Consider the following 7,377-nt stretch of genomic DNA (forward strand, 5'->3'; position numbering starts at 1 on the left):
TTTAAAGACAAATATATTACTTTTGACTACAATCCTAGGAAGGCTGTGAATGTGAAGTATACTCATTCATTTCAGGCCATTTCCCCACAAGCCTGATGAGACGGGAGCATCAGGTCATGACAAATAATCATGCCTCGTGTTTCAAATACCTGTCAGAGATCTGTCCAGAGAAGAAGGATCCACTCAGAACTCCAAGGAAGTACAAGGAGGAGGTGAACGGTTGCTTCCACTGGTTGCTGCATACCAGGTCAAACTGCAAGTTGACAATTTACAGTACAATTCACAGAAATTGCAGCTTTAACTTGAAACGCACACGCACACAGGCACGCACACTGACCTCCGTGACTATGGTGGACTGGTAGACGTCTTGGCTGTAGCTCCATCCGTCCACACAGCTCCTCCTGTCTCAGTTCAGTGAGGTTCACATCCAGACCGGGGATGTAGCCCAGAGCAGACAGGTTCCTGACCTCATCCAGTCTGTAGCGCTGGCATCGGCTCTGCTCCTCCTGTCCATTCACCACCTTGTCAAATATAACATAAGCTTCATCATGGTGCAATAAGCCCTATATGAATGTCACTTGGGATGCACCGATATGGAAATTCTGGGACCCTCCAAATGTTTATATTTGTCCAACAACAGATAGCCGATATAGTGTATTTATTTAGTTTAGGTTATTATTAATTCCCCCTTTTGTGCCAGGGAAATAAATACATCTTTATTATTAAAAAAAGAAAAAGTAGTACACTCTCAGAGTTATAGGCCCGTAAGTGTCCTTTTTGCTTCCTATTCGTAATTTAGCTGGGCTCCCCCTGGAACCCCTCAAGGACTCCTGGATTTCCACAAACCCCTCCCTTGAGAACCAATGCATTAGAGGCCAGTCAGGCCACACTGCGTTGTATTAACATACCGTAAAGAACAATACACTGCTAGTCAGGCGCTCACCTCTACTGGGATGATGGCCTTGCGCCACTCTGCGGTTAGGTTGACATCTGGAACCAGGCAGTGGTGGTGGGGGGTGTCGGCCAGGAAAATGAACGAGAACGCACTGAAGCCATTGGGAATGGTGCTGGTGCAGAGCAGGAAGAACACCGTCTGCTGGAAGCGGACCCACTTTGTTCTGCCGCCGGTAACAATACCTAACGTCTTCCTGGTTTAATGTCTTACTCCCCCTCTAAGTACTTCTGCAGATAGACTTTGATCCATGATCTGCTATCTGCCATATCTGCTATCTGTCTATTGCCAGTGGCAAGATAAAGACAACTACACCACACTGAAAATCCAATATTATGCTGACATTTAGCAATACTGCCTGTACTGCCTGTGAATGTATTTTTGTCCCAGGGCCCACACAAACATTTGTGCAGTAAAACATAAGTGGGGCATGCATTCCCAACTTATTTCTGACTTGCATTGTTCCCGAGTAGGACAGTGAACAGGGCCAGGGGCACCGGTCTAGTAGTTTCAACTACTGTACATGCAAGTGCTACTGTATGAATATACAGTATAGTCACAAATTTTGCCTGGAATTGTATTTAAAATGAATTAGACAGCACCTTAAAATTGTGTCAAGCATACAGTACATGCATTTATTTTCTTCTCTGTGTACATGCATTTATTTTCTTCTCTGTGCAACAGAGAAAGAAAGAGGGACACCTTATGGGTCACAACCAAGGTTTGGAAACCGCAGTGTGTACACACCAGTAAGACTCCCTAATCGGGAGATAAGCGACCGTAGCTCACATGTATACACAAAGAGGGCTGTAACTGCCATTGGTTCCTAGTTGTGTGGGCAATGTGTAGACATACTGTGTACCGATGTGCGTGATTTTAGGGCAAAATCTGTAGGAGCAGTGTCCAAAAATGTGTTTTGCAAGAATCGGCCTCATGGTGGCGCTAGAAGAGGGCCATGTGAGAAATGAGGGGTGGGGTCTCCGCGTTGCCTTGGCGGACGAATAGGTACCGGCCCCGGCTCTCCCGGACGCTCCTAGCCCGAGTTACGGCATTTTATGTGAGCTGCAGTGGAGGGGGTCCTCCACTGGGGGCGCCACCACTTTGGCATCCGTTCTGGAGCACCAGGAGTCGGTGGTCCCCGGGAATTCCCCGTGAGCAGCCCCGTTGGGGTGGTCATTTGGTCATTTTTGCACATTTGGTCATTCTTTACATCTGGGGGTCCCCCAGGGACCTGGGGGTCCCTGGAGCTGGAGGGGTCCTTGGAGGTTGTAGTTTGGCAGGCAAGGAGTGTGTGTGCAAAATTTGGCATGGATCGGGGCAACGGTTGCGGAGATATGAGCAGGGCAATAGTGTGACGTGTGAGGTGTGACAGACAGACGGACAGACTGACTGACTGACAGACTGACTGACTGACGGACTGACTCACAGTTTGTGCAGGTTTTGATAGTAAGTGCGACCTACGGTCGCAACTATGGCACCGCACCAGGCCCCTTTAAGACCAGCAAACACTTGTGGGTTAACTACTTTCAACCTGGCATCCCTATTTTGAACATGTAAATATAGCTGAAAGATTTCCAAAATTGCTCAAACCTATATTTAGGTATTTAGGTATTTACAGTATGTATTTGTTTGTTTGTTTGTTTAGATTTGTTTTTAAATAGGGACAATATAGCAGATCTGAGATTGTAGATCTTCCATTTTCACTAATCGCTCATAAAACAAAGTATAAATTAGGGCATAACTTCCATTTCAAATCACTAAACGTAAATTCAAAGAACAATTAACCAGTAAGACTCCCTAATTGGGAGATAAGCGACCGTTGGTCGCTTATCTCTACAAATAGGCCAAAAATTAGTTGTACCAAAATCGTCCTGATGGTGGCGCTAGATGGGACAGATGAGTTTTGATTACATGACTGTAGAGATACTGTGCGATTTGCGTGATTTTAGGGCAAAATCTGTAGGTGTCCAAAAATGTGTTTGAAAAAATCGGCCTGAAGGTGGCGCTAAATGGGACAGGTCCATGTTGATGAGATGAGTGTAGACATACTGTGTACCGATTTGTGTGATTTTAGGGCAAAATCTGTAGGAGCAGTGTCCAAAAATGTGTTTAAAAAAATCGGCCTGAAGGTGGCGCTAAATGGGACAGGTCCATGTTGATGAGATGAGTGTAGACATACTGTGTACCGATTTGTGTGATTTTAGGGCAAAATCTGTAGGAGCAGTGTCCAAAAATGTGTTTTAAAAAATCGGCCTGATGGTGGCGCTATATGGGACAGGTCCATGTTGATGACATGAGTGTAGACATACTGTGTACCGATTTGTGTGATTTTAGGGCAAAATCTGTAGGAGCAGTGTCGAAAAATGTGTTTTAAAAAATCGGCCTGAAGGTGGCGCTAAATGGGACAGATCCATGTTGATGAGATGAGTGTAGACATACTGTGTAGTGATTTGCGTGATTTTAGGGCAAAGATTGTAGGAGCAGTGTCCAAAAATGTGTTTTAAAGAATCGGCCTGAAGGTGGCGCTATATGGGACAGATCCAAGTTGATGACATGAGTGTAGACATACTGTGTACCGATTTGCGTGATTTTAGGGCAAAAATTGTAGGAGCAGTGTCCAAAAATGTGTTTTGCAAGAATCGGCCTCATGGTGGCGCTAGAAGAGGGCCATGTGAGAAATGAGGGGTGGGGTCTCCGCGCCGCCGAGGCGGACGAATAGGTACCGGCCCCGGCTCTCCCAGTCGCTCCTAGCCCGAGTTAAGGCATTTTATGTGAGCTGCAGTGGAGGGGGTCCTCCACTGGGGGCGCCACCACTTTTGCATCCGTTCTGGAGCACCAGGAGTTGATGGTCCCCGGGAATTCCCCGTGAGCAGCCCCGTTGGGGTGGTCATTTGGTAATTTTTGCACATTTGGTAATTTTTTACACCTGGGGGTCCCCCAGGGACTTGGGGGTCCATGGAGCTCCGGGGGTCCTTGGAGGTTGTAGTTTGGCAGGCAAGGAGTGTGTGTGCAAATTCTGGCATGGATCGGGGCAACGGTTGCGGAGATATGAGCAGGGCAAAAGTGTGACGTGTGACAGACTGACGGACTGACGGACTGACGGACTGTAGTATAGGAGTGCAAGTAACTGCGACCTACGGTCGCAATAAATATCTTGAATGGGCATGGCAAACATCAAAGTATAGATGTGGCAAGACAAAAGTGGAAGACATCACCAACGCTACTGGTACTAGCGAACAAATAATTAAATAAAAAGGGTGGAGGGAGAGAGTTCAAAGTTTCCCATCTCTTAATTTTTTTCCACGCTGACTTCCATTCTTTTCCCTTTTACTCCTCTCTGTCTCAGGCTGGTCTCACTGTGTGTTAAAGAAGGTAGGTAAATTATTTGTTTGAACATTTGTGCCTTTATTCTTTCACACCTTCACGGTTTCTAGTAATTGTGTTACTTTATTTATTTTTCTCCAAGTCCAGTTTTTAGTTGATTAAGATCGTAGAGTAGATACTCTAGATAGTAGATGTATTCAGGCTGAAATAGTCTATCTACCTTGGCTTTTTCTGCTTTCTCTGACACTTATTTCACTCTCTTTTCTTTCGCCCTTTCACCCTTGTCTTTCATTCTTGCTTTATTTGGCAAAATTTCACGAATGTAATACTACAAAATCTTCTCTTTGGTTATAAAGACGTTAACCGATCTACCACCATTATTCCTTGGGTTTCTGTAACTTTTTTATAAATCACAAATTAGCCCCAGGGGGGGATGTTTCTTTTAGCAATGTTTGCAAAACTAACATCATTGAATTATTTTATTCACAGCCTAATTTTGAGAACTTAAATATTAATAATTATTACTTTAGCTTTTGAGCAAAATATAAAGTCTTGCCAAAATGTAGCCTTCTCTCTCACTCGTTGCAGTGAGCAACTCGTTCACTGGCCTAGCTTATTATAATGCCACTAAAGAAAACAAGAATTGTGTAGCTCCCTTCACAACAAACACAGGTCGGCGTCGGTTCTTTATGAAAACGGGCAGTTTTATTTCTCCTCCTCTCTTCTCCTCCAAACATGCCGTGAGAACTGGGTTCACACACATAATAAACAATAATCAATAAACTTGTACAGAAATCACATTATAAATCACATTATACAGACCAAAGCATAAATGAAAATACAATTAACAAGAAATGCGCGATGCGCAGTGAAGTGTCCATCAAACAGTGTCCACATCAAAGTCAAATCTAAACCATGAAATACCTCGGTGGCCGCTATTGTGAACGGAGGTTCTTCTTCTTGAGTTGAATACAGTCCTTTAGTCTTTATTTCACCGTCTTTCCTTGGCTTTTAGACGTCCTTTATGACTTAAAATAAACTTTAGAGGTGCATCACATTAAGAGCAGTTGGACGCAGTGCTCGGCTTGTGCTCTAGGCAGAGCAGGTCTGTTTGTTACACCTGTGAGCCATGACATGTAATCAAGCCTACATCAAAGAGGTCCCGGTGTGCAGCTAATAGACAGGCAGTGAATCTTGTTCCATGTTCCATCCCATAATGTTTTAACCACATATCTTCATATTATGCATTTTAACCTGGCATGAAATCACTTATGAACCCAAATATGTATTTATACCATGAACTTTGGAGATTATTTATGCTTTATGAATTTATGAACATTAATTATTGTATTTTAGCAATTTTAGTATTTTTATAGTTTTTAGCTTGTAACAGCACTTACACTCCCACCAAAATCAATCACATTCAAAATCTGGGATTTTCTTAAACCCTTTAACCAAAAACCATGAAAAGAACAAATCAAAGTTTGACCTTGAGTGTGTGACCTTTGCGTGAGTGTGACTTTATGTTTGTGTACATGACTTGTGAAGTGTGGTGTGCCTTATTCTAAGTGTGGTGTCTCTGACCAGTGGCTTCATCCTTTACACCATCTGCACCAGGGCATTCACGTTTCCATCTGGGCCAGAATTCACTGGCTAGGAAGTGCACTCTTCTCCACCTCTTCTTCTGATGGAGGTCTTCTTTGTGAAACTGTCCAGGTGTGGGATGTTTCACGTTGTGGTATAAGTTTGATCGGGATAGCTCCCCTCCCACCTTGAGGCTATTGTTCTTGTCCAGGGTGCTTTCTGTTAGGGGCTTGGATTTCTGAATGATTTCAGTGAAGTCTTCTCGCTTCCGTTTCCTTCCTCTGGACTTGTTAGAAGGCTTTGCAAAGTAGTTCCTCACTGAATTCACTTCCTTTGCCTTGACATTGTTGACATGAACCTTGCGAGGCTCAGTGGTCATTTCTCGTTCTCCCACCATTTTCTCTCCATGTGGGAGATTCTGATTCACAGGACAGTCGGGTCTCTCCTTTGACTGAACTGTGTGTTGCTTATTGTCAGTTGGCTTGATGTCTTTAGCTTGAGCCTTGCACACTTCTGTGTGCACTTCTGTTTTGATTCCAACTGATGGCTGCACAGCAGGTGTCACCCTTTGCATGATGATTCTGTGACTGGTTCCCACTACATCACTGCAGTCGTCCACCGGATGTGAGCAGCCAACGATGCTCCAGCCAAGATCGGTCCTCTGTGCATATGGTTGACCATCATCACCTGACAGGATCTCTCTCGGTAGGAGGGCTTGTTGACAGTTGAAGCCGATCACAAGGCCTATCTTGCATTCCAACAGAGGTGGAATCTTATCCGCCAATTGTTCCAAATGAGGCCACCTTAGAGCCGTCTCCGAAGTTGGAACGTGAGACTTGTCTGTTGGAACTAACTCCTGTGTGAAAACTGTTGTTAACGGGATTCTTTTCTCCAAGTTGTATCCTCTTACTTGTAGGTTTGTCAACTTCTGACATGGTACAACAGTTGACCTTGTAGACATTGTTGATAGTCGCACTTTGACTTTCTCTTTGTCTGTCTTTAAGTCTTGGGCCACTTCATCAAGAATGAACGTCTTGTTGCTCTGTGTGTCTAAGAGCGCATAGACAAGAACTTCTTGATCTGGCTGTTTTATGGATGAGACCCAGACTGGTATGATTGAGGACGTGTGTGTGTTTACACCTTCTTTTACGACTCTGGTGGCAGTTGCGAATGCTGTTGCATTCACCTCTGTAGTATCTGCCCCTGTAGCGCTTGCCTCAGTATTTGAGTTGTCTTCTCTTGGAGGTCTTGACCTTTGTTGTTCGTTGAACTTGTCATCATGCAAACATGTCGGATGTCTCCTCTGACATTTTTCACATGTGCTCTTGTCCTCACACTCCTTTGAGCGATGACCAGTCTTTAGACATCCAAAGCAAAGCTTCTCTGTTTGCACAAACTTAACACGATCTTCAAGTGTCCTTTCTTGGAACTTTCTGCACTTGGTAAGGTCATGTCCTGTTCTTTCGCAGAGGACACATGAGAGAGTCTTACTCTGTGTCATGTTTGTGGCCAATGTC

General features: G+C 44.3%; 1 pseudogene across 1 annotated transcript in view; it reads right to left on the minus strand.

The window, feature by feature from the left end:
- LOC308298078 overlaps positions 1 to 6,239 on the minus strand; it is a 43,293-nt pseudogene extending 37,054 nt beyond the window's left edge. Inside the window, exons 1-4 of the transcript in view lie at positions 5,953 to 6,239; positions 944 to 1,118; positions 338 to 521; positions 150 to 253 (exon numbers count right to left, since the gene is read on the minus strand). The product of the transcript in view is annotated as an uncharacterized misc_RNA (transcript). The remainder of the gene's footprint in view (positions 1 to 149; positions 254 to 337; positions 522 to 943; positions 1,119 to 5,952) is intronic.
- Between the last annotated feature and the right edge of the window lie 1,138 nt (positions 6,240 to 7,377).

This window comes from Nannobrachium achirus (genome assembly GCF_963921795.1).
Source record: "Nannobrachium achirus genome assembly, chromosome: 14".
In the NCBI taxonomy this organism is placed as follows: Eukaryota; Metazoa; Chordata; class Actinopteri; order Myctophiformes; family Myctophidae; genus Nannobrachium; species Nannobrachium achirus.